Raw genomic sequence first — 27,918 nt, 5'->3', positions numbered from 1 at the left:
ACCGTTTGACTTATTACTTGAACTCAGTCCTGGTTATATTTACTGTTTTACAAACTCAGCCACTTTTATTCGTATTTGAACTTAAATGATATTTCTAAATGATGTTTTAGGCTGAGAACTACTGTTTTACTAATGCTCGAGGGGATGATTTTCGGACTGAGTGAGGCCATGGGCCATATGTGAGGATATGCTAAGTGATATGAGGTCGAGGGCCTGCGATACTTTTTATTGCCACGAGATGGCTTGATATTGCGCTTGGGCCGTAAAGGGGCCCTCCGGAGTTTGCATCCCCAGAGTGAGCTTGGGCACCCATCATGATTTGAGAGTGAGCCCGAGGGGCTGATATTGTACCGAGAGTGAGCCTGAGGGGCTGATACTGTTCTGAATGATTGTTACTGTGCCTGAGGGGCGGATTTCTACTTGTCATTCACCTGCTAAATTACCTGTTTTACTTGGTTTAAAGGAACTTCATTTTATTTCTTCATGGATTTACTGCCTTAAGCGATTTTACTGCTTGATATAGAATTTCTTTGTGCCTTTATGTGTTTTCTTGCTTTCAGCCATTATTTATGATTATTACTCACTGAGTCGGAGTACTCACATTACTCCAGCACCGTGTGTGCAGATTTAGGCATCGCAGAGTCCGCTCCTGAGTGTTGATCCCCCCCAGTCCAGGCAATGTTTTTGGAGACTACGAGGTAGTTGTTGGCGTCCGCAGCCCCCGTGCCTCCCTTATATTACTATTTTCATGTTCTTTAACTTCTATAACAGATTTCGTATCTAGTAGACTGGTATTCAGAACTATTAGTTGCTCATTACTTGTGACACCTCGGTTTGGACTGTGTCAGGATGGTTTTTACTGTTGTTATCGTTAATTTTGCAAATTATGGTTATTATATCACGTTTTAGAACTACTTATGGTATTTAACTATTTAAAAAGGTAGTCTATTTTGGTCTGGCTGGCCTTGTCTTCACGAGAGGCGCTATCACAACCGGGTTCGGGGAATTGGGTCGTGACATTAGGATATGAATTGGACTTTTAGTTTATATATTGGAATTTTAGTTTATAAATTGAAATTTTAGGATATGAATTGAACTTTTATGGATATGAATTGAAATTTTAGGATATGAATTGAACTTTTGTGGATATGAGTTGAACTTTTAGGATATGAATTGAGCCTTTACGATATGAATTGAACCTTTAGGATATGAATTGGACTTTTAGTTTATGTATTGGAATTTTAGTTTATAAATTAAAATTTTAGGATATAAATTGAACTTTTGTGGATATGAGTTGAACTTTTAGGATATAAATTGAGCCTTTAGGATATGAATTGGACCTTTAGGATATGAATTGGACTTTTAGTTTATGTATTGGAATTTTAGTTTATAAATTAAAATTTTAGGATATAAATTGAACTTTTGTGGATATGAGTTGAACTTTTAGGATATGAATTGAGCCTTTACGATATGAATTGAACCTTTAGGATATGAATTGGACTTTTAGTTTATGTATTTGAATTTTAGTTTATAAAGTGAAATTTTAGGATATGAATTGAACTTTTTGTGGATATGAGTTGAACCTTTAGGATATGAATTGAGCCTTTAGGATATGAATTGTACTTTTAGTTTATGTATTGGATTTTTAGTTTATAAATTGAAATTTTAGGATATGAATTGAATTTTGTGGATATGAATTGAGCTTTTAGGATATGAATTGAGCATTTAGGATATGAATTGGACTTTTAGTTTGTCACGACCCAAAATCTGACCTATCGTGATGGCGCCTATCGTGGTACAAGGCATGCCTCAACTCAACATCTCAACACAGTAGAACTTTTAAATAAAGGCGGAAGTAGTTAATATTAAATAAAACCTTTTAGAACAGAATATACCTCCAAAAGTACTAAACAATCTATCCACAAAACCCGGTGTCGCTGAGTGCATGAGCATCTAAATAATAACAACATCCGACTAATAAAACACTATCTGGAAATATAGAACAATACAACATGAAAGGAAAGGAGAGTCAAGGTCAGCGAACGCCATGCAGCTACCTCAATAGTCTCTTGAGTCTGACTCCTTGTGACGACCCGACCCGTCGTCTCGTGAATTACCTCCCCGATTTCCCCAATTCCTATTTCTTTATGCTTCATTATCAGTGTTGGGTGTGAACGAGTTGATTTGGATTGGTTTTAGTAGGAAATGAGACACTTAGTCTCTTTAAGGAAGGTTTGTTTTGGAAAAGTCAATCGGACGTTGACTTATGTGTTAGAGGGCTCGGATTTGAATCCCAATGATTCGGTTAGCTTCGGGGGATGATTTGTGACTTAGGAGTGTGATCGGAAGTAATTTTGGAGGTCCGGTGTAGAATTAGGCTTGAATTCGCGAAGTTAGTATTTTGGCGAATTCCGGTTGATAGGTGAGATTTTGATCCGAGAGTCGGAATGGAATTCCGAGAGTTGATGTAGCTTCGTTAGGTGATTTGAGATATGTGTGCAAACTTTCACGTCATTCGGACGTGGTTTGATTGGGTTTTTGACGCAAAACATGAGTTAATTGTTTAACGAGCGAAATGGGTATTGAACTGAGCAAATGAGATCCGAATTGAGTTTCGACTGAAGGGATATATTCGTATTATTATTTGTGACTCATTGGAACAAGAATCATCGAATTCCGAGGTCCCAAGTCCGAGAAATGAATTTTTGAGTAAAATTGCTTTCTGAAAATATTTAAGGAAAATGGAAATGAAATTTGATTAGAAAGTGATAGTATCGGGCCCGTATTTTGGTTCCGGCACCCAGTACAAGTCTTATATATGGTTTAAGCACTTTTTGTAAAGTTTGGTTGAAAATGAACGTCGTTTAACGTGTTTCGGACTCAAAATGGAAAATTTGATGCTTTATGAAATTTGAAGGAATTCTTGGATTTTAAAGCTTAATTCGTGGTATATGACGTTATTTTGGCGATTTGATCGCACAGTTAAGTTCGTATTGTATTTTGGAACATATTGGTATAATTGGTTAAGGTCCCAAGATCCTCGGGTGGATTTCGGAAGGTTAACGGAATGGAAATCAGATAAAAGGATTACTGGAATTTTCTGCTGCAGAAGCCGTCTTGGACAACAACTGTGCGATCGTGGAGCCTATTTCGGAAGCTTATATCTCAAAATACATAAGGAATCTATAAATTTACAAAACACAAACATTGTATCCCTTGCATCCTAGTTTCCAGAAAGCTAAATCATTAATTAGTCTGACATTTATACAAAAAGTTATGATCTATTGAATAAGGGTTGGTAAAGCTGTTTTGAAATTTTCCAGAAATGTTTGATGCGAGGGGGCTACTTTGGAAGCTTATACCTCGCAATCCATAAGGAATCTGAAAATGTGCAAAACATGAAAGTTGTAGCCCTTGCATCCTTGTTTCCAGAAAAATAAACCACTAATTATTCCGACCTTTATACAGAATGTTATGATCGAGTGAATAAGGGTTGGTAAAGCTGTTTTGAAATTTTCCATAAATATTTGATGCGAGGGGGCTACTTTGGAAGCTTATAACTCGAAATCCATACGGAATCTGAAAATTTGCAAAACATAAAAGTTGGAGCCTTTGCATTCTAGTTTCCAGAGAGTTAAACCATTCATTATTCTAATATTTGTATAGAAAGTTATGACAAATTTAGTGAAGGCTGGGACTGCCTTTTGTTTTGGCTGGAAATAAGTGCAAGTCGCATTTCATAGATGCGCCTTGCCTGGAAAACAGTTTATATTCGGGAATTAGCCATTTTTATTCATTTGTGACGATTGTAGAGCTTGGTAAAAGTGATTTTCAACAGATTTTTCAAGGGAAACATTTGGGGAAAGTGTTCTATATCCGAAAGTGATTATATTTCATAAATACATGGTTATATTTATTGTTTAATTCGGATTTAAATGGAAGAAATTGGAATTTTTGCAAAACTTTTCAAAAATGAAAAATTAAGATTTGGAGGTCGGGTTGTTGTCGGAATTTGATAATTTGGTATGGTTGAACTCGTATCAGAATGGGTTGTCGGATTTTATGAGTTTCGCCGGGTTCCGAGACGTGGGCCCCACGGGCGAATTTTGAGTGTAATTTCGGATTTTTGATGGAAAATGTAGAATTCCATATGGAATTAATTCCTATAATATTTATTAACTGAATCGAATCGCTATGGCTAGATTCGAGGCATTCAGAGGTCAATAAGGGGCAAAGGCATCGCGAGCTAGAGAATTAGCCAGTTCTAGGTGAGTAATTGATGTAAATGATGTACTGAGGGTTTGAAACCCCGGAATTTTACATCGTAACACTATATTCAGGTGACTTGCACACCGGATAACGGGCGTGGGGTAGAGCGCCATTGGGGATTGTGACTTGGTCCGTCCCAAGAGATGTTCGTACCGTATTTTCTACTTAAACTAAATTGAGAATCATCCTTACTTAGATTTAATTATTACATTTGGGCTTCTTGCCAATTATTTGAATCCTTCAGGGATTGATATCACTGCTTTCGCATATTTTGCATATCATTTGACCTCAGTCCAAAGTTTTAAATACTGTTTTGCAAACTCAGCCATCTTTCTAAGATTTAAAAAGTTAAATGATATTTCGGACTGAGAACTACTATTTTACAAATGCCCAAGGGGCTTATGATGGTTTCTGGACTGAGCATGGATCGGGCTGCGTGCCGCAGCAGTATTACATTGATATTGAGGCCGAGAGCCTGGTTGAGTACATTGATATTGAGGACGAGAGCCTGGTTGATTATACTGAGATTGATATGAGGCCGAGGGCCTAGGTTTGTTGCCACGAGATGGCTTGATATTGCGCTTGGGCTGTAGGAGCCCCTCCGGAATCTGCACACAACCCCAGTGAGCGTCGTCGACGATAAATAAATGGATGGCTCGGGCTGCACGCCGCAGTAGGTACTAGAGTGTACTATCATATGAATTGCATTGCACTCATGCATTTGTTTTTATCGATTATACCTGTCTCAGTATTTGGTACTCTGATTTAATTGACTTGTTGATTCACTATTTGTTGTTCTAAACTGCCAATTATAGTGTACTTTGTATTTTTCCATGATTTCTTATTCTCAACCTTTAATTATGTTTATTACTCACTGGGTCGGAGTACTCACATTACTCCTTGCACCTTGCATGCAGATCCAGGTACACCATAGGCTGAGTGAGGATTTGTTTAGCTGAACAGCAGTATCCAGGAGTATTGAGGTAGCTGCATGGCATTCGCAGCTTTGATCTCTCCCCTCTATCTCTATCTTTTATTCCGCATTTTCCTAGACAGACTTGTAATAGGTGGATATTCTGTATTAGAGGGTCATATTCGTGACACAGGATTCTATTACGTTATGGTGTGGTATTTTAATTGAACTTCCGCAGATTTTATTATTAATTATACACTTGAATGTAATTACTTAGTAAATTCTCTGTGATATTTATCTATAATCTGAATAAGAATTTGGGTTAATGTTGTTGAATGGTCGGGCTTGCCTAGCAATGTGTTGGGCGCCATCATGACCGGGGTTGGAGTTGTGACACTCCTCAATCAGCAACCGCTATGACCATAAGTGTCTAGATTTGTACACGAGGTACAGGAGGTAACGTGAGAAGTAGTGGAGAGAAATAAATAAGTAACAGAAATAAATAAGGAACTGAGAAGTAGTGACGAGCTATGCAAATACAGTTATCTCAATAACTTTCAAATAAGAGTAGTCATACTTTTAATTTAACAGTTCAAGTCCATCAGTACATACTCAATAAACCAGGTATCAAATTCGATTGAGCAGTAAATAATATCTCCCAATAATTTTCAATACAGTGATATAACATCTACGATGCAACAATAATGAAGTAAATGTATTTTCTCAGAATAACAGTCACTTTGTCCTCCCATTCACTCCAACCTTACAATCACTCATTCCTCACATTCACTCATTCCTCCCAGTCGCTCAGCACTCGGCACTTGCACTCAGCATTCGCACTTAGTAGGTACCTGCGCTCACTGGGGGTGTGTACAGACTTCGGAAGGGCTCCTTTAGCCCAAGCGCTATAACAAGCCACCTCGTGACATAAATCACTCAGGCACTCGACCTCACTCAATCATAAATTAGTAACAACATGCTGCAGTGTGCAGCCCGATCCCATAAATATCCTCACAGATCAGGCCCTCGGACTCACTCAGTCATAAATTAGTAACAACATGCTGCGGCGTGTAGCCCGATACCATAAATATCCTCACAGATCAGGCCTTCGGCCTCACTCAGTCATCAATCTATCCAGTCTCTCGGGCTCTCAAAAATCATATAAACAGCCCAAACAGAGGTAATGTAATAAATCAACAATGAAGACAAGAGACGGAGACATAATACGCAAGAAAAGCTTTGACTGAGTACAAAACAACAATTAACAGCTTATTCAGTAAGTACACGACCTCGCAGGTTTCAAAAGTGATCACATAAGGCCTAAACATGATTTCTAACACGAAGTACAGTCAATTTCTATGAAAACAGAGGGAACATGTATTAAACAGCAGGCCAATTAATTCCACAATCTTGCGGGACGGACCAAGTCACAATCCCTACGGTGCATGCCCACACGCCTGTCACCTAGCATGTGCGTCACCTCCAAAATAGTCATACGACACAATGTCCATGGTTTCATACCATCAGGACCAGCTTTATAATCGTTACTTACCTTAATCCGAGTAAAATCGTACTCCGCATTGCCTTTGCTGCTCAAATTGGCCTCCAAACGTCCCGAATCTAGTCACAATTAACTCAATTCATTCAATACATATTGTAGGAATTAATTCCATATGAAAATACTAATTTTCAACAAAATCCGAATTTAACCCAAAAATTGCTCATGGGGCCCGCGTCTCGGAATACGACAAAAGTCACGGAATATGAACCCTCATCCAACCACGAGTCGAACCATACAAATTTTACCAAAATCTAACATCGGATTGGCTGTCAAATCTTAAAAATTTATCTTTATGGAATTTTAAAAAATTCCTCCATTTCTCGTCAAATATCAATAATCTAATGCCAAAAATGAAGATTTATTCATGAAATATAATCACAAGGGAGTCAAGAACACTTACCCCAAGAATTCACGTGATTTCTCGCTCAAAATTGCTAAAATTCGAGGTTTGAAGTAAAAAAAAATGACCCAAAACCCGAACTACTGGAATTAAATCTGTCCAGTACATTCGTCCTCGAACGTACTAAGAATTATTCTCAGGTTACCAAATTGATGATTTTACTTTTACACAAATATTCGTTGTTGATCCCACATTACCGCATTGGACATAAGCCCGACAACACCATTTCAATTGAGATTATTTCCTTTATCCATATTTGTAAACTTTAAGACCAAATTTCTTACACTCCAATCATTTCCAGAAAGATCCGATTTTCACGTCAACACACGATATTAGTCTCGACTGGCTATAGCAACTCGTGCCTACGCACCCATCAAATATGGGTATTACATTCTCCCCCACTTAGGGTCATTCGTCCTCAAATGAGAAGTAAAGCATGTCCTTAAACACATAATGTAACTTATCTCTTTCTTTGCACATCTCAATATCCCAAATTTTTCCAAATTCCAAATTTTTCAGAAATTTCAGCAGAGTCTCCCCTGTAATTGGGCCTATCTACCTGCCAGAGTAACACCAAAAGAACTTCTAACAACATGTCCACAACCCAACAAAGCAGTACAAAGTATATATTAATAACACTAATCTTCGCATTACAAGCACGACATTATCACAATGATATCTTGACATGAAATACATCATATGTATGACCATAACCATATCTCTGGTCTTAATAGTTGTTCATAAAAGATTACAACATTATCAATTAACCTCATGTTAATAAAATCTCATTTGAAACCTCCAGTTTACTAACAACAATGTATGAAGATCTCATAATTACTTACCCGAATTAATGAGTAACAATTTACATCCCCAGACACTCACCTCGTAGTCTAAAACTCAATAATTACAATACAAACCTGGCAAATTATGCACCAAGATATTCATACAAGAATTTTCAAATGAGTCTAATAGGCATGACTCCCTATAAGTACTATAGTACAAATTTTAATTTCACAAAGGAAGTATTTAAACACAATTTTTTTTCTTTCACCACAAGGACTTCATCCTTATATAACATCTACCGCAACTTGTAACCCGGTTTAAATATTTCTCATTATATTAAAACACAAGGATGTTATCCTCAACTCTATACCAAAAGTAATATGCACATCATGCCAAATTGGAACATTCCATTTTCTTCTTTTGAATAATTTTCCATTTAACAAAATCACAACACATAATGATAGACACAGCTATCTCTATCGAATCTCCCAACAGGAGTATTCACATAAGCAGATTTCGGAATTACGAAGCTCACTCATAAGTGGAGCACAATAGGAGGACTTGCCTCGATACTCAGAACTGAATCAAGTTAAGAAAATTGTTACTTCATAATAATTCGAGACCGTACTTGTAACGACACCATCTGGTATTGCGACCTCAGCCATACCATAGAAAATATATCAACGGGTTGCGTCTCCACCTCTAGGAGTCTCACCTCCACCTCTAACATCCTGACCCATACCTCTGGCTGGTCATGTAAGTGGAGTAGTAACTACAATGGGGCACGTAGCCTGAGTGCTTTTAATAAATATATTTCTCCCAAGTCTAGGACAATTTCTCCATGATGGGCCTAGTACTATCACATTCATAGCAATCCCTTTAAGGGTTCAGCTGCTCATACTGAGTCTATGCTAGATAACTGGAATAACTATTATATTAACCTCGTGCTGGTAGTGCATTAAAAGAACTTACTGGAGCACCCGAGTAATCAGATATATTGACTGGGCTAGCCAGCTGCCCAAACCCGTGTCATAATGATTTGTAGTTGTAGAGTAGAATCCGTTGAATCCTTTAAAACCTTGAGACCTCTTGATCTTCTTAGCTTACTCTTTTCCTCATCCAGAACACATTCTAACATTTTGGCAATTTCTACCACTAGCCGAAATGAATCAACCTGTAGCTTCCCGGGTTTTACTAAATTTCAATATCATAATTGAGTCCTTTAATGAGTCTGTGGACTCACTCTCTAGCTTAGTAACCAAAGTAGGAGTATGACGACTAACTTATTGAACCTGATGACATATTCTGACACTTTCATGGTGATCTGACACAACCGTTCAGACCACATATACCACATATTATAGAGAATCTGGGAGACAAACTCCTTCAAAAACATTTCTGAGAACTGAGCTAAGTAGGTGATGTTTCATTGGCTAGTCTTCCCTCTTCATAGGCTTGCCATAAACACCGGCGGCTAATTTCTTCTTTTGCTATGTTGACTCAACACTGCTGAGCTAACCTATTTATTCATATACTCTTCGATTCTTCTTTGGGGTAACTTTTTTTTCCTAATTATACACAATAATCACAAAAGTATAGCTCCATCAAGATAAATCTTGGCACGAACTACATAGTCCAGAAGATCGTCAACCACTGTACTTTCTCTAAAGCACCCCAAAATCTGCAACCTTGACTTCCACATTGAGCAAACCTTCTGTAAATGTAAAGTTATTTTTTTTCTTTCTAAGTCCTTTGAAACTGAAAAATTGGATTATTAAAGAGGCAGACATACCGCAAGTCCCAACCTTATCCCTTGCATGTGTCATGCGTTAAATATGTGTAAATTATTGGGGAGCCTTTTAGTACCATATATATATGTATATCCATTCGATCATTATATATATATATATATATATATATATATATATATATATATATATATATATATATATATTTGTGTTCCTATTTGTGTTACAGAGCATTTGCAACCTGTTGGTACCTGTACTCTATGATTCTCCTATTGATTAACGCTTTCTATGTTATTTAGAACTTCTTAATGACATGTAATGTGATGGGATGCTCCTCAGCATATTATCCACTCACATGAAAAAACATTGGACAATAATATAGTTATACCTACCATGAGTGTATGACCATCACCTACAGGTGTTTTATTCAGGATATTTATTAGCTGTTTATATTGGTCTTCAAGGAAGAAGTGTCCTTGTGGTTGTTTCTGAGAAGAACTTGTGGCCTCTCCTGAGATCATGTTAGCATATGTTATGCTTCCTTGTCTATGTTGTTTCTTCTTGCTTTTGAAATCAGGAGGATAGCCTATAGTTTTGTAATAATTTTCCTTCAGGTGTCCTTTGTATCCATAATGTTTACAGATTATCCCAACTTTCTTAGCTTTATATCCTTGATTCTATCCTGCCATCATAGTCAAGGGCTCTTTGTTTACTTCAAGTACGCCTAGCTCCCGTTGGCTTTTCTCATGAATGACCAATGAATATGTTTGATGTACTATCATTACTGGAGTCTTAAGCAATATTTGACTCCTTACTTGACTATAACTCTCATTAAGACCGATAAGGAATTGCAACAGTCGTAAATTCATAAATTGCTCAATGAAAGGCCTAGTCTCCTCATATTTACAACCAAGTGCTGGTACTAACATATCAATTTCATCCCAAAGACCTTTTAATTTTGTATAGTATGATGTCACTAAATCAGTACCTTGCTTTAAGGATCCAATTTGTATCCATAGGAGATAGAATCATGTGAGGTTAGATTTGTCAAACCTCTCTTTGAATTTATTCCACAGTGACTTTGCATTTGAAGCATAGATGATGCTAGGTTGTAATTCTGTTGAAACTGTACGTCGTATCCATGAGAGAACAACTGCATTACACCTTTCCCATTAATTTGACAATTCTCCTTTGTAAGAGCTTTTCAAGCCGGTTCCTTCTATAAACCCTAGCTTGTTCTTCACCTGAAGTGTCATGCGTATCGGTATACTCCATAAACTATAATTCTCAGGTATGGTGAGCTTTATGTCACGCAGTGCAACTCCATGTATGTCTGTAGCAGCTAAGAACAAATAAAGGGAATTGGTGAACCTGTCCAGTCTCCACAGAGCATCTGAAGACATAACTGACCCATCACCGGTCTGAGCTATAAAACCCGGTGGAACTACCCCAACTAGGTGAACTGCTGGAGTCTAAAACTGGGGAACCATCTACTCCGCCCCCAGCATGAGAGATTGCTGGTGCTATAGGAAGTATGCCTTCCTAAGTGAAACTCTCCACAAGTCCCACTAGACGGACCAGAGCATCGTGGAGTACTAGGGTAGCGATGAATCCCTCTAGGACCTGAGCTGGGCCCGCTGGAATAGTCTTGTCCGGAACCTCATCATCAAACTCTACCTGAGGCTCCGCCGTTGGTGTTTCTACTCTGGGCTGAGCTCTATCCTTGCCTCGGCCTCTAGCACTACCTCGGCCTCATCCTTTGCCCCTCGTAAGAGCTGTCGTTGGGGGCTCGAGCTACTGATCAGCTGATGAAGCGATACGTGTTCTCGTCATCTGCGATAGAACAGAGTAGAAGTTCAATTAGCATTGAGAAATCAACTGCACGATAGAGATGAATAGAAGTGAAACTGTTCCTAACTCTATAACCACTAGGGGATAAGCACAGACGTCTCCGTAGCGATCCCACAGACTCTACTAAGCTTGTCCATGAATTGTGAAACCTAAGCAACCTAGGGCTCTGATACCAATTTGTCACGACCCAAATTTTCCACTGTCGGGACTGTGATGGCGCCTAACATTGTACCCGCTAGGCAAGCCAACGCTACTGATTATTTCTACCTTTTTCCTTTATCTTTTAACAATTTACAAGTTAATATAAGAAAATCAGCGGAGCAAAATGCGGAAGAAAAGAATTTAACAATTTAACTTAATACAATTATGAACCTATGTGAAAATTTTAGTTTTAACCGATGTTATTCATTTTTTAGAGAGAATTGCAACGTTATTAAAATACGTCTCGAACCACGTCACATAAATGCACCCATGATTTTTGACATATTTTTAACATCGTTGAGATTTGGATTTGGGTCACATAAATGCGCACCCGAGTTTAGGGAAATCAGTTATTAAAATAACGTGCCTAAAAATGACTATGCGTTTGCAATTTGCGGGGGCCATGAAACTTTAATTAAACGGCATGCCTCGAATTCTAAGGATCATTACAGAATTAAAATAAGAACCGTGCAATTGTGCTTTTTGTTTGGCAAGGCACACCTCAAATTCATTAAAGCTTAAGGGTTTCTAAACTAATTTATGAGGGGTATAATTTGTTTATGTTATTCAATAATGCGCATCCCAACTAGTTAACAATCTAACTAATTAACACTAAAAAATTCAAAGGACCTTTTATGTCAAATTTAGACTCACGTTACAAGAAAAAATAATTAAAAGACCCAATCCCCTTTCAAATTGAGCCCAAAAGGGAGCCCACTTACTTGTTGTGTATACTACTGAATCAGATATTTTTGGTGACTTAAATCGCATTACATATGAGGCTCAACACTACAAATAGAAGCAGCTATAGCGCTAGGACCCATTGTCAAGCGCCTGCGGGAACCCAAAGCTGCACACACACTCATTAGATTAAACACTGATCCTATAGAGCTTACATAATAACAAGAACTGTTATTGCCTATTTCTCAATGATTTTTAAGGTTTTTGGGGGCCAAGCTGAGCCCAAATCTAACAATGGAGAAGGAAATGTTATATGGAACCTAGATCGAAACCCCCCCTCGCGATTTCATATTAATTCAACTATAGAGGTTGCAACCCAAACTTATTGTTCTAATTCAAGATGATATTCAACTAATACCAACAGCCCCGTATTTGATATCTGATCACCCAAAAAGAGCAATTAGAAGCAGATTTGTTAACCTACTATAGATCCAAAATTATTCTAAACTATCATGACCATATCACTTAAAATGACTACTGGGCCCAAGCAAGCCCAAACGAAACTCATATTGAATTTCCAGTAACAACAAATAACCTCACAGCTTCAACCAATTCTTATTCACCTAGGGTATCCTAGCTTCATGGTGGCCTTAAAAATATATGAATTATACTTGCTGGAATATCCAATGTAAAGAAACAATCAAACTTTAAGAATTTATGAGACAAAATCAAGTTTCATTCAAGATCTGATTGAACTCTAAGATGTTTATGTTTGCAGAATAGCAGGTTTGTATGAGAAAGACCAAAATATCATGTTATATCTTACCTCTATTTTAAGCAGATTTCTAGAGCAACTAAAGAGTGATTGAAAGCTAAACTAGAACTACTACAATATGAGTTGGACCAAATCAGCCAATGTACAACATATGGCTACAAATACTTTCAACAACAAACTAAACAACCTCATTCATGAAATCAGTAGCCACCATACTCAGTTATGCATGCCAAAGATCAAAAGTGCGTACTTGGAAATGGAAAGATACAAACTATGGAGAATCAGCAGTAGCAGTAGCAGATATCAACAACAATAACAACAACAAACACAGCCCAGACTTGGTAAATAAACCTAAGAGATTAACCCCAAAAGACTAATGGATCAGTAGTTTCAACAGTTTTATCAGAAATTAACCAAAATATTTCGATGGAACGGTACTTTTCTTATTGATCCTTTGGCCAGTTTTGATCTTAGAATGTCTAAACTCTCACTCTCACAAATGTCTATATCTCAGTGTTTCTCCCCCCCCCCCCTTATTCTCTAAATGTCTCTCATTTTAAAGACCAATGTTAAACCCTTTTTATTCAAATTTTTTTCACTTTTCAGCCTGTTTATTCCCTCCCATGTGCACCCCTTTAAACTTTTATCATTAGCCCATGTTGTCTCTGATTTCCCCACCTCTAAAGGTATTTAAAAGGGTGTCAGCCTTACTGCCATCTTCAATTTTTTTAACCTACCCTATGTTCTTCTATGAATTCCCACCTCTAAAGGTACTTAAGGGCTATTACTTCCCACTACTGATCCTTCTTTTCAACTTTTAATTAAACCTCTAAAGGTGTTGACAAACTGTCATGTCCACTACCAATTCCTTTGTTTCTTAATTAACTCCAACTAACCACATTACCCTTATGAGGACTATTTACATATTAAGGTTTCAAAATAGATCCAAAAGAGATGTAGAGATTTTGAAAATGAACTGAACCTAAGTCAAACATACAAACATTTATAGAATCATGTAAACCAAAATTCAAACAGAAATTGCAAACAAATTATCGTATTTAACTAAGCAGTAACTTGACATGCAATGTTCACATTTGTTGTTCTCAGCAAATTAAAACACAAACAGACTAAAACTTCATATAATAAAAGGACAAGAACATGATAAGACCGTGAATTTCAGCCTATGGGAAAGGGATGAGGAGGAAGATACATAAAAGAAAAACACAGAAACACTTACCAGAATCGAACCCTTTATTCCGCTCCAAAGATCTTCCTACTCTTTTGGTTGAGACGGGCTCTAATCGTATGTTTTTCTTCGATTGAAAACACACAATTATAGCCTATTTCAACCTAAATATCTTGAAATCTTTAATAAGCAGTGTTTTTGGGGACTCAAGGTTCAACCTTTTGATCTGAAATTCGAAAGGCTCTACGGTGATTCGAGGAAAACTATCATGGGATTTGGGACGAGGGAAGCCTGGTGGTTCAGGGGTGTGATTTTTGGGTTGATTGGGTAAGCTAGAGTTTTTGACTAAACTTCGATTGAAGATTCGAGGCGTTTGGCTATGATTCGAAGAGAGGTGTTCGGATATTTGGAATGGGGAGGTTGAGGGGGATCCATGGTGTGAAGAAGGAGGTCATTGGAACTGGCGTTGTCGGGTTTAGGGCGGTGGAGAGGGGTGGTGGCTGCTAGGGTTTGGATTTAGGTCGTCTCTGAAGAGTCGAAGGAGACTAGGTAGGGGCTTTAGGGGCGGGGTGTGTTACACATATATATACAGGTTGTGGAATTGAATCCAAACCGTTGGATCAATTGAGATCAACAGCGTGGATCAATTCACTTATGTAAAACGGGGTCGTTATTTAGAACTGATATAATATATGATCATTCGATCCATTCATTGATAGTAGACATCCTCATTTGGCGCAAAGTCATGGGTCACAACGTCCAATAATCCACAATGTTGACATTTGTAACTCATATAAATCAACTAGACGTCAAGGTTCGTTGCTCCCCTACATGATTCACTGGGTGATCTTCTCAATACACCTGCATCTTCAGACGGAACTATAACGGGTCTAGTAAATACCTAATCTTTCCACCACCTTTTGACGCAACCCGTCATCTGAAACACAGTAAAATCAACCTCTATTGCTTTCAACTATTCCCATATTCTACGATACTTCATAGCAGTGGTTGAGAAAATCATGTGGGTCCTCAGAAGGTGTACCACTGAAATGGACTGGAAATAACTTGGTAAACTTGTCCAATCTCAGCAAAGCCTCAAAAGAAAATGCAGGCCTCTCATCGGCCAGTGCCACAATAACTGGTTGAGCTGCCCCAACTAGATGAGATTAAGCTAAATCTTTCATAAGCTCATGCAACACAACCCATCTAATTTCTCAAACCATTTACAAATCTCGCATTCACCCTCGTAAGAATCAATCTAACTCTCATACGCGATCCAAACTCAAACTGCAACACGTATATTTCATTGGTAAAAGAGGACTGCCAACCAACAACATAAGGATCACAAAAACTTCAGAATATCCCGCAGGAGATAATCCACTTGCTTAGCCTCAAGCTGGTATCTCTCTATACTCTTCCATAATATAACTATTACACAATCACTTAACCTCCCTCTAAATCTTAACTCATAACACAACATAAAGATTTACTCCGCTCAACAACTAAACTACACGAGAGTCCTTTAATACACCCATAGCTCGAGGCCATATGACAACTCAAGACAGAAGTCAAACACCCAATAATCCTTGCTACATCCTCAACAAACTCTTCCCGTCACATTTGAACAATTTGAACACATATCGTAATCAAATCATACTCACCCCTAGTCATCCAGTCACAAATCCCACCAGTAAGGACACAAACAGACATATAAGCCCCAAATACATGTGCTCACATAATCAAATTCTCAATACTCAAGCCACAAATAAAACATGGCCTCAAGTCCTCCAGACTGGCCCAACATCACACACAAAAATCACATCTCGCATCTCATCCAGGAAATCACAAGTTGTCGATGCACAGTAGATACTGAGCGCTCATGTGCACACATGAATGCATGGAAGTAATTCAAGGAATTATGCTTCAAGTTTAATCAATGCCGCACGATAAGGATTCAAGAATGTGGAATTTCCTAAAGGGTTTTATAGCCTTTCGAAGATAAGTACAGACATCTTCGTACCGATCCGTACGACTCTACTAAACCTGCTCATGACTCGTGAGACCTATGTAACCTAGTGCTCTGATACCAACTTGTCACGACCCAAAATCTAACCTGTCGTGATGGTGTCTATTGTGGTACAAGGAAAGCCTCAACTCAACATTTCAACACAGTAGAACTTTTAAATAAAGGCAGAAGTAGTTAATTATAAATAAAACCTTTTAGAACAGAATATAACTCCAAAAATACGAAACAATCCATCCCCAAAACCCGGTGTCACTGAGTGCATGAGCATCTAAATGATAACAACATTCGACTGATAAAACACTATCTGGAAATATAGAACAGTACAACATGAAAGGAAAGGAGAGTCAAGGTCAGCGAATGCCATGCAGCTACCTCAATAGTCTCCTGAGTTTGACTCCTCAATCAGCAACCACCATGACCAGAAGTGTCTAGATCTGTACACGAGGTACAGGGGGTAACGTGAGTATACCAACTCAGTAAGTAACAGAAAAAAATAAGGAACTAAGAAGTAGTGACGAGCTATGCAAATACAGTTATCTCAATAACTTTCAAATAAGAGTAGTCATACTTTCAATTTAATAGTTTAAGTCGCATCAGTACGTACTCAATAAACCAGGTATCAAATTTGACTGAGCAGTAAATAATATCTTCCAATAATTTTCAAAACAATGATATGACATCTGCGATGCAATAATAATGAAGTAAATGTATTTTCTCAGAATAACAGTCACTCTGTCCTCCCATTCACTCCAACCTCACAATCACTCATTCCTCACATTCACTCATTCCTCCCAGTTGCTCAGCACTCGGCACTCGCACTCAGCACTCGCACTCAGTAGGTACCTGCGCTCACTGGGGGTATGTACAGACTTTGGAAGGGCGCCTTCAGCCCAAGCGCTATAGCAAGCCACCCCGTGGCATAAATCACTCAGGCCCTCGGCCTCACTCAATCATAAATTAGTAACAACATGTTGTGGCGTGTAGCCCGATCCCATAAATATCCTCACAGATCAGGCCCTCGGCCTTACTCAGTCATAAATCAGTAACAACATGCTGTGGCGTGCAGCCCGATCCCATAAATATCCTCACAGATCAAGTCCTCGGCCTCACTCAGTCATCAATCTCCAGTCTCTTGGGCTCTCAAAAATCATATAAACAGCCCAAACAGAGGTAATGTCATGAATCAACAATGAACAACAAGAGACGGAGGCATAATAAACAAGCAAAGCTATGACTGAGTACAAAACAATAATTAACAGCTAATTTAGTAAGTACACGACCTCGCAGGTCTCAACAGTGATCATATAAGGCCTAAACATGATTTCTAACACGAAGTACAGTCAATTTCTATGAAAACAGAGGGAAAATGTATTAAATAGTAGGCCAATTAATTCCACAATCTCGCGGGACGGACCAATTCACAATCCCTACGGTGCACACACACACGCCCGTCACCTAGCATGTGCATCACCTCCAAAATAGTCAAACGACATAATGTCCGGGGTTTCATACCCTCAGGACCAGATTTATAACCGTTACTTACCTTAATCTGAGCAAAATCGTACTCCGCAATGCCTTTGCCGCTCAAATCGGCCTCCAAAAGTCACCAAATCTAGTCACAATTAACTCAATTCATTCAATACATATTATTTGAGTTAATTCCATATGAAAATACTAATTTTTCAACAAAATCCAAAATTAACCCAAAAATTGCTCGTGGTGCCCGCATCTCGGAATATGACAAAAGTCACGGAATATGAACCCTCATCCAACCACGAATCCAACTATACAAATTTTACAAAAATCCGACATTGAATTGGCTTTCAAATCTTAAAAATTCTTCTTTATGGAATTTTAGAAAATTCCTACATTTCTCTTCAAATATCAATAATCTAATGCCAAAATGAAGATTTATTCATGAAATATAATTACAAGGGAGTCAAGAACACTAACCCCAAGAATTCACGTGATTTCTCGCTCAAAATTGCCAAAATCCGAGCTTTGAAGTCAAAAAAATGACCCAAAACCCGAGGCCCTCGAGACTTCAACAAAATGCATTAACCAGTCCTAAAATATGATACGAACTTAGTCGAAACCTCAAATCGCATCAAATAATGCCAAAATCGTGAATCACACCCCAATTCAAGCCTAATGAAACTAAGAACGTCCAACTTCTACATCTGATGCAAAAACCTATCAAATCAAGTCCGATTGACTTCAAATTTTGCACACAAGTCATAAATGACATAACGAAGCCATGAAAATTTTCAAAACTGGATTATAACCCCAATATCAAAAAGTCAACCCCCCAGTCAAACTTTTCAAAAATCTTCTATTTTCCAACTTTCGCCAAAATGCGCCGAATATCCTACAGACTTCCAAATCCAAATCCGAACATGTGCCTAAGTCCAAAATCACCATACAAAACTATTAGAATCATCAAAATTCTATTCTGGGGTCTTTTTCTTAAAAGTCAAATCTCCGGTCAAACTTAAGAAATCTTTAGCCTTAGATTTCTAGTTTCCGTGAAATGGCGATAATTTGATCTAGGGACCTCCGAATTCGATTTCGGGCATATGACCAAGTCCTAAATAACGATACAAAACTACCAGAATGGTCAAAACTTTTATCCGGGTTCGTTTTCTCAAAATGTTGACTGAAGTTAACTTAGTTGAGTTTTAAAGCTCTAGTTCACAACTTAATCCATTTTTCACATAAAAACCTTCCGGAAAATTATACGGACTGTGCACGCAAGTCAAGGAATTATTGATACCGCTTTTCAAGGTCTTAAAATACCAAGATAATTATTAAATTTAAAGATGACATTTTTGGGTCATCACATAGTTTATGTATTGGAATTTTAGTTTATAAATTGAAATTTTTGGATATGAATTGAACTTTTGTGGATATGAATTGAACTTTTAGGATATGAATTGAGCATTTAGGATATGAATTAGACTTTTAGGATATGAATTGGACTTTTAATTTATGTATTCGATATTTAGTTTATAAATTAAAATTTTAGGATGTGAATTGAACTTTTGTGGATATGAATTGAACTTTAGGATATGAATTGAGCCTTTACGATATGAATTGGACTTTTAGAATATAAATTGGAATTTTAGTTTATGTATTGGAATTTTAGTTTATAAATTGAAATTTTAGGATATGAATTGAACTTTTTAGGATATGAGTTGAACCTTTAGGATATGAATTGAAATTTTTGTGTATGAATTGAAATTTTTGTGTATGAATTGAAATTTTAGGATATGAATTGAGCCTTTAGGATATGAATTGAAATTTTGTGTATGAATTGAACTTTTAGGATATGAATTGAGCCTTTAGGATATGAATTGAACCTTTAGGATATGAATTGGATTTTTAGTTTATGTATTGGAATTTTAGTTTATAAATTGAAATTTTAGGATATGAATTAAACTTTTGTGGATATGAATTGAACTTTTAGGATATGAATTGAGCCTTTAGGATATGAATTGAACTTTATACTTTGTTGGTTTTAATGTTGTTGTTGTTGTTGTTGTTGTTGTTGTTGTTGTTGTTGTTGTTGTTGCTTGTAATAGGGAATTTGGTACGCTGGGAGGTAGTGTAGCTGCCAAAACAGGCAGTTTCTGCCAAAACTATACCCAGAAAGCGACCAACTTTGGTCGCTTTTCTATTTAAAAATAATATTTTCTGGGCAATAGCGACCAAGGTTGGTCGCTAATTAACCCAGATATCCTAAAAAGCGACCAACTTTGGCTTCTATTCTATTAAAAAAAATTCTGGAAAATAGCATCCAATTTTGGTCGCTTACGTTTACAAAAATAATTAAATTCTTGAAATTAGCAACCAATTTTGGTCGCTTATGTTTAAAAAAAATTTTAAAAAAAAGAGACCAACTTTGGTCGCTATTTTTCAGATTTTAAAATATAATATTTGGTTTACAGACCAAAGTTGATCGCTATACTTTAAATAATAATAAATAAATAAATAAATAACGTAATTTAAATATAGAGACCAACTTTGGTCGCTAAATTTATATTATAAAAATATTAAAGCGACCAAAGTTGGTCGGTATATTGTTTACCCGGAATATTTGGTCCTTTTACCTTAGTGACCAAAGTTGGTCGCTAATTAGCGACCAACTTTGGTCTTTAAGGTAAAGTGACCATCAAAATAGTGACCAAGCTAGTTTGGACGCTTTTTGATCGCTTTTGACCTGTAAGCGACCAACTTTTGTCGCTTTTTGTGATCGTTTTTTTCCCGGATTTATAGTAGTGTATGTCCACTCTATTACAGATAGAGAAGTACTTTTTCAACTTTTTCTGAGGAACAAAAGAGGGGAATGTAAGCACGTGATTTTTGCCCTATATGAGAATTAAAAATAAAACACTTTTTTGTTTGTTTGCAATTGTTGTGAATTTTGTGTTATTTTTCTTGTATTGTTTGCATTTGTCTGTACATGTTTATTTGCTAAATTAATAAAAAATACAAAATACGTCGCATTTTCATTTAGCATTTAAGTTTACAATTATGAGTAATTAAGTTTGTTTTACAAGAATGAAAATTACAAAAATAGACATCTTTTGCATTTTTAGCCTTTAATGTCCAAATTGCGTGATTGTATTTTAAATTGTCATTTTTATTTTATATGATAATTGTTGCTAGGAATTAATTAGTATTTTTAATAAGTTAATTTAGTTTATAATTTAATTTATAATTTTAGTTTTATTAATTAGAAAGTAAAAGAAAAGAGAGCAAAAAAAATAAGGAAAATCGAATTGGGCCACCTTCTAATTTAAATCAACCCTGGCCCAAATCAAATAATCCCATCGGGTCGACTCGACCCAGTCCGCCCCATAACCCAAATAAATCCCAACCCCCCTCTTCCATTTTTCATTTTTTCATTTTTTGGAAAACCTAAACCTAAAAACCCAAACTACCCGCCCCCCTTCTCTTCTTCTTCTTCTCCAAAACCAACCTTACCCTCCACAACCCTACTACCCGCCACAAGAACCACACTTTTCCGTACACCAAGCCCAGACATACACTCAGCCTCCGGCTCGCCCGCAATGGCGTGCGCCGGCTCCCCAAAACACATATCCACCTCCACAAAATACATACCCACCTCCACAAAACACTTATCCGCTGCCAAGGGCCTACAGGAACCCTCTAGGGCCAGGTTTCCGGGGAAATCAGGCTTTCAGAAATTAAAGAATACAGAGAACATTCACTGAGTTGGGAGAAACCTATACTGCCGTGTTCCAAAAATTAAGGCAATTAGGCTTGTTGAGTCCTGTTGAGCCCAGATTGCCAAATCCCCTTCCCAAAAATATGGACCACTCAGTAAGCTGTGAATATTGTTTGGGGGCTCCCGGGCATGATACTGAGAAGTGTTGGAAGTTGAAACATGCAGTGCAAAATCTTATTGACACCAACAAGATTGAGGTTCAGACACCAGAGGCACCCAACATCAATCAGAACCCGTTGCCGGCACACCATGAAACCCACATGATCGAGCTAGTGCACGAAGGAGAGGAGCTAAAGAAACCCTAACAAACAGTGATGATGATCCGTGCCGGTTCAAAAGAAAAGTCGACCAGTGGAAAAGCTGTGGTATAGTTGGAAAAGGTAGATGACAAGCCAATTATGGTGTTGGGAAAAGGGTCCAGTGGGGCAAATGTATAGTTTGTGGGGCTGAAAGAAAAAATCAACAATTCAATGGCTACTCTTCTTCCTATACGAAGGGAGTCTTGGTAGTGGGCTCTGATTTTCTTTCTTGTTGTCTGGATTATTCCAGGGTTGTAATCCAGATTTCTTTTTGTGCTCGCCAAAGTGTGAAACCTTGCTATCCCGTATTTTAATAAAGTGAAAGTTTTTTTTCTTCATTCCTTATTTTGTTTTAATTTTTCTTCTTCTTTTTCTCTTCTGAATAGTTCTCTTTATACTGGTTCTAATGACATGGCATGCACGACGGATCTTCAACCTAGTCTAAAAAATCAATTTGATTTCGAACTTATAGTACAAGATTGTGATGATGAGTCGGAATACGATGAGGATGAAGCATTCGAAGAAATTAACAGAGAGTTGAGCCAATTTGAAAAAGAAAAAAAATCAAGCTCAACTCAAATGACACGGAGCCATCAATCTAAGGGATGCGGATGATATCAGGGAAGCTAAGATAAGCGTCCACATTGAACCAAACATCAGGGAAGAACTAATCAAAGCACTTATTGAATTCAAAAACGTTTTGCATGGTCATACGACGACATGTCGGGTTTAAGCACCAATCTAGTGGTTCACAAATTGCCCACTGACCCCGCATTTCCTCCCGTCAAGCAGAATTGAGGATGTTCAAAACCGACATGAGTGTGAAGATTAAGGAAGAAGTAACCAAACTGCTGAATGCTAAGGTTATTCGGGTCGCTCGATATCCTGATTGGTTGGCTAATATGGTGCCAATGCCAAAAAAAAAGTTGAAAAATCCGGGTATGTGTAGATTATCGCAATCTGAACAAGGCAAGCCCAATGACGCTTTATGTTTAACAGATATCGAAGGGAAATAAGTCGACATGACTATCAATTCTGACGCAGTTAAGAGATATTATGTATGATTTCTTGTAATTGTAATTGTTGTTTGTTTGTACTTAGCATTTATCGGAGAATGAAATGACAAAGGCAATTCTTTCTTCTATCCAAACACTTTAACATTTGCTTCCCCTTTTGAGCCTTATTTATTCTTCCATACCCCTCTTTTTGGAATCAGTAATGAAAATGAAAGAAAAAGAGAAGAAAAAAAATAATGATAATAAAGACAAAAGAAAAATCACAAGAAAAAAAAAATAAAGGAATTGGAAACTACGTTTGACCTGATTCCTCAAAGAAGGATACGTAGGCGCCTCACGGCTCGGTCATAGTGTAACAAAAAATAAGAATCCCCAATCAAGAAAAACTGGGGTAGAAGTTATGTTTATAATTTTGGGAAAGAAAGTTTGATTCCAAGAGTTGTAATGTTTTACCCGTCAAAATTATTTTGAGCCTTTTGATACCCCTTTTCCTTTTAGCCAGACACAAAAAATCCATATTGATGTCCAAAAAGACCTCCCGATCAGTATCCGAGAGATGCCAAGTCATGCAAACGGAAGTCGGGAACAACACTCTGATCCCAATCAGAGAAGAGGAACATAAGCTGGAAATAAATTGGTAGCCGAAAGAATCCCCAGCAGAGAGAGTCATATCGATAACACTCCGATCCCCAGCTGAAAAAAAAATGAGAGAGTCTTATCGGTGAAAACCTCCACAGGCACCATAAGGCGACGCAAGAAATAAAATGAGAGAGTCTTATCGGTGAAAACCTTCACATGCCCCCTAAGGCGACGGGAGTTGAGAGAAATGAGAGAGCCTTATTAGTGAAAACCCCTCGAAGGGCACTATGAGGCGACAAGACAAGATTGGCGGGAAAGATCCACAGTTGGCAAAGAGTTAAATGCCTGTTTATCCCCAGCAGGATGAGGCCGTCCGAAAGATTGATTGATACAAATAGACTAGGTTGATTAATCTGGAATGCACGACATGATCGTTGGGATCAGTTATATCATTCAGATAAGTTCTTTTCATTCCTTTTCCCCAACATTTGTTCAGAAAGACTTCTTCTTTTTCTATTTTTTGAGATCATCACTTTTTCATTTCTTGGTTTAAAGACTTTACCACCCCAGCAGTTTGTTTTTGAAAAGGATTTTTAGAGCTTACTACCAGTTGCCAAAATGATGCAAAGCAAAATGCGAATAGGACAGAAGTTGGTCGCAAGACCAAATGATGAATGGGTCTAGATCCCAAGAGGACCAAATCTCCAGGGGAAGTTGGAGAAAAACAGGAAAACAACAGTTGAGAAAATTGTGGACCTAATCCCAAGAGGGCCCCAGCAGATCATCGAGATGTAGGAGCATCCCCGACAGATTTTCTACCAAGTTCCAAGAGGGTCGAACAACACAGAGTGGGGAAGGAAGAAAAGGAAAATTCATCCACAACAAAATAATCCCCAGCAAGTTTTGATAGCGTAATGAAACACAGAGCGGGGAAGGGAGAAAAGGAAAAACCATCCCCAGCAGGAGTGGCACGACCTCTCACCATGTTTTAAAACTAACAAATTTTATTTGATTTGAAGCAGGAAAAGGAAATCTTATTAATGGCGAATAAAACATGCCACAAGGAAGAGCACCAAAACTGGGGCAGAAAATTTTTTGCCATTGTCGAAAATTTTCTCGGAGGAACGAGGAAATCAATTCAAGTTTTAAGGGATAACAAGACAGCACGATTTTAAGAAAAACAGTCAGAGGTAAGACAATTTCAAGTTTTGAAGTTGGGTTCATCCGCCCTCGAATAGGATATTTTGCGCCCTCGAATAGGATATTTTGGGTTTGTCCGCCCTCGAATAGGATATTTTGGGTTCATCCGCCCTCGAATAGGATATTTTAGGTTCGTCCGCCCTAGAATAGGATATTTTGGGTTCATCCACCCTCGAATAGGATATTTTGGGTTCGTCCGCCCTAGAATAGGATATTTTGGGTTCGTCCACCCTCGAATAGGATATTTTGGATTCGTCCGCCCTCGAATAGGATATTTTGGGTTCGTCCGCCCTCGAATAGGATATTTTGGGTTCATCCACCCTCGAATAGGATATTTTGGGTTCATCCACCCTCGAATATGATATTTTGGGTTCATCCGCCCTCGAATAGGATATTTTGGGTTCATCCGCCCTCGAATAGGATATTTTGGGTTCATCCGCCCTCGAATAGGATATTTTGGGTTCATCCGCCCTCGAATAGGATATGATGGGTCTATCCGCCCTCGAATAGGATATGATGGGTCTATCCGCCCTCGAATAGGATATTGAATTTAATCCTTCCTCAAAAGGACATTTAATTTATTTCGACCCGAGTGGTCCTGCTTGTATAAACATTGACAAAATATATATTTTCATAAATCATTGTCAAATGCATTTTATTTTCAAAGTTGTTGATGAAAGTCAAGAGCCCGCCTGGAGAATGGAGGGCGTTAAATTCTAAGATTGTTGAAGAAGTCAGGAGCCCGCCTGAAGAATGGAGGTTGAATTATTTTTAAGAAGTTGTTGAAGTCAGGAGCCCGCCTGTATAACGGAGGCTGAATTATTTTTAAGGTTTGAGAAGTCAGGAGCCCGCCTGTATAACGGAGGTTGTTAAATTTTAAGTTAGAGTCAGGAGCCCGCCTGGAGAATGGAGGTGTTACATTTAAAAAGTTGGAGAAGTCAGGAGCCCCCCTGCAGAACAGAGGAATACATTTCAAGATCAAACAAGAAGTCAGTAATGAGGAGGGTTACAACAAAAAATCCCCAGCATAACAAGCTTTAATGTAGGAAGCAGTGTCCCCAGCAGACCGAACAAAATGATGACACTTGTAAAAGCAAAAGGCCAGTGTCATCCCCAGCAGTTTTCGGAAGAAAAAGCACCGGAGGAAACACAACCCGACAAGAAAGCAAGGCAACAAGAACAAGTCGTAGATATATAAGATTTTTTTTAATTCCTAGTTTAAGTCTAGCTTCTTGTTTTCTTTTGGCACGGTGTAATAAGGAGATCGAAAAGCAATAGCAACAGCATGCAGCAACAGTAACGGCAAAATTGCAAGTTCCATGGTAGTCTCAGCTACCAAAACTTCCCGAACTACATTAACCTGATTCCCTTCTAGCTAGGGATATGTAGGAAACCTTTGAAGCAAAGGTTAGGTTAAATATTTTTCAAAAAATGCTTCACACGGAGTACTCGGATGGGCAAAAATCGCTCAATTTATCTTTGCACGAAAACTCTTCGTGTCTTCGGACAAAGAGGGGCAGCTGTAATGACGTGATTTTTGCCCTATATGAGAATTACTCCCAAAAATTCTCAAAAATAAAACAATTTTTTGTTTGTTTGCAATTGTTGTGCATTTTGTGTTATTTTTCTTGTATTGTTTGCATTTGTCTGTGCATGTTTATTTGCTAAATTAATAAAAAAATACAAAAATACGTCGCATTTGCGTTTAGGATTTAAGTTTACAATTATGAGTAATTAAGTTTGTTTTACAAGAATGAAAATTACAAAAATAGGCATCTTTTGCATTTTTAGCCTTTAATGTCCAAATTGCGTGATTGTATTTTAAATTGTCATTTTCATTTTATATGATAATTGTTGCTAGGAATTAATTAGTATTTTTAATAAGTTAATTTAGTTTATAACATAATTTATAATTTTAGTTTTATTAATTAGAAAGTAAAAGAAAAGAGAGCAAAAAATATAAGGAAAATCGGATTGGGCCACCTTCTAATTTAAATCAACCCTGGCCCAAATCAAATAACCCCACCGGGTCGACCCGACCCAGTCCGCCCCATAACCCAAACAAATCCCAACCCCCCTTCTTCCATTTTTCATTTTTTCATTTTTTCATTTTTTGGAAAACCTAAACCTAAAAACCTAAACTACCCGCCCCCCCTCTCTTCTTCTTCATCTCCAAAACCAACCTTCCCCTCCAGCATCACCTCCCATGGCTGCCCGGCGACCACCCTCCAAATGACCCCTCCAGCGACGCAGCCACACACGGCAACCATGGCTGCTTCTTCTTCTTCTTCTCCGTCGTGAACCATCGGCAACCACAAACAGCCTTCATCATCCTCACCTCCATCGTCAACCAACCTCCAAACCTCCATCTCCCTAACCAAAAACCCTACCGTGCCCTATCTCCCCGTCGTCAACCCTCCAAAATAACCACCAAAGCAGCAACACATCTGCTCCTCACGTCCAGTTCATCACGTCCAAGCGAACCCCATCGGCTTCTGCTTCGTCCAGTCGCGGCTCCAGCCAGCTCGCCATGGCTGCTGCTGCTCGACGACCATAATACCAGCTCACGTCCAAACACATAGCTGTTGCTGCTTCTATGACCACACGCACACACACGGAGGAAAAGCGAGGCAGTCAGGTTAAAGTCCGACGAAGTTCTGTCAAGGTTTCATTTAGTTTTGTTTGAGTCCGTTGTTGTTCGTCGTTCGGTGAGGTCCAGTTTGAGTTCGCCAAGGTTAAAAGAGAATGTGGGTTTTCATTGAATTCGAGATCCGTTAGGTCGTTGGCAGTCTTGATTCGAGTTTTCCGTTTTCGTTCGAGTTCGTCGTTGGTCATTTTCGGTTAGTTGGTTTAAGTTTCGTTTCTGTTCGTATTTTTTTTGATATTCTCGGATCTGAAATCAGTATATATTTGATTCTTTTCTTGTTCGTTGTATATCATTTTTGATTATTTCTTCAGTTTGTTTTATGTTCTTGTTTAGTTCAATATAGAAATTGTTGGTTGTAATGTTGTTATATTTAATTTAAAGTTCAATTGATTATTGAGTTTAGTGATTTGAATCTACTTGTTTGTTATGATCAATTTGTTACTGTTATTGAATCTGAAAGTATGTTTGTTTTTAAAAATATTGAGTTTCTAGCCTAAATTTGTTGACGAAATTTGATTAGAAATTGGTTATA

Source organism: Nicotiana sylvestris, chromosome 2, assembly GCF_000393655.2.
Source record: "Nicotiana sylvestris chromosome 2, ASM39365v2, whole genome shotgun sequence".
NCBI classification, from domain to species: Eukaryota; Viridiplantae; Streptophyta; class Magnoliopsida; order Solanales; family Solanaceae; genus Nicotiana; species Nicotiana sylvestris.
This window is presented reverse-complemented; position numbering follows the sequence as displayed.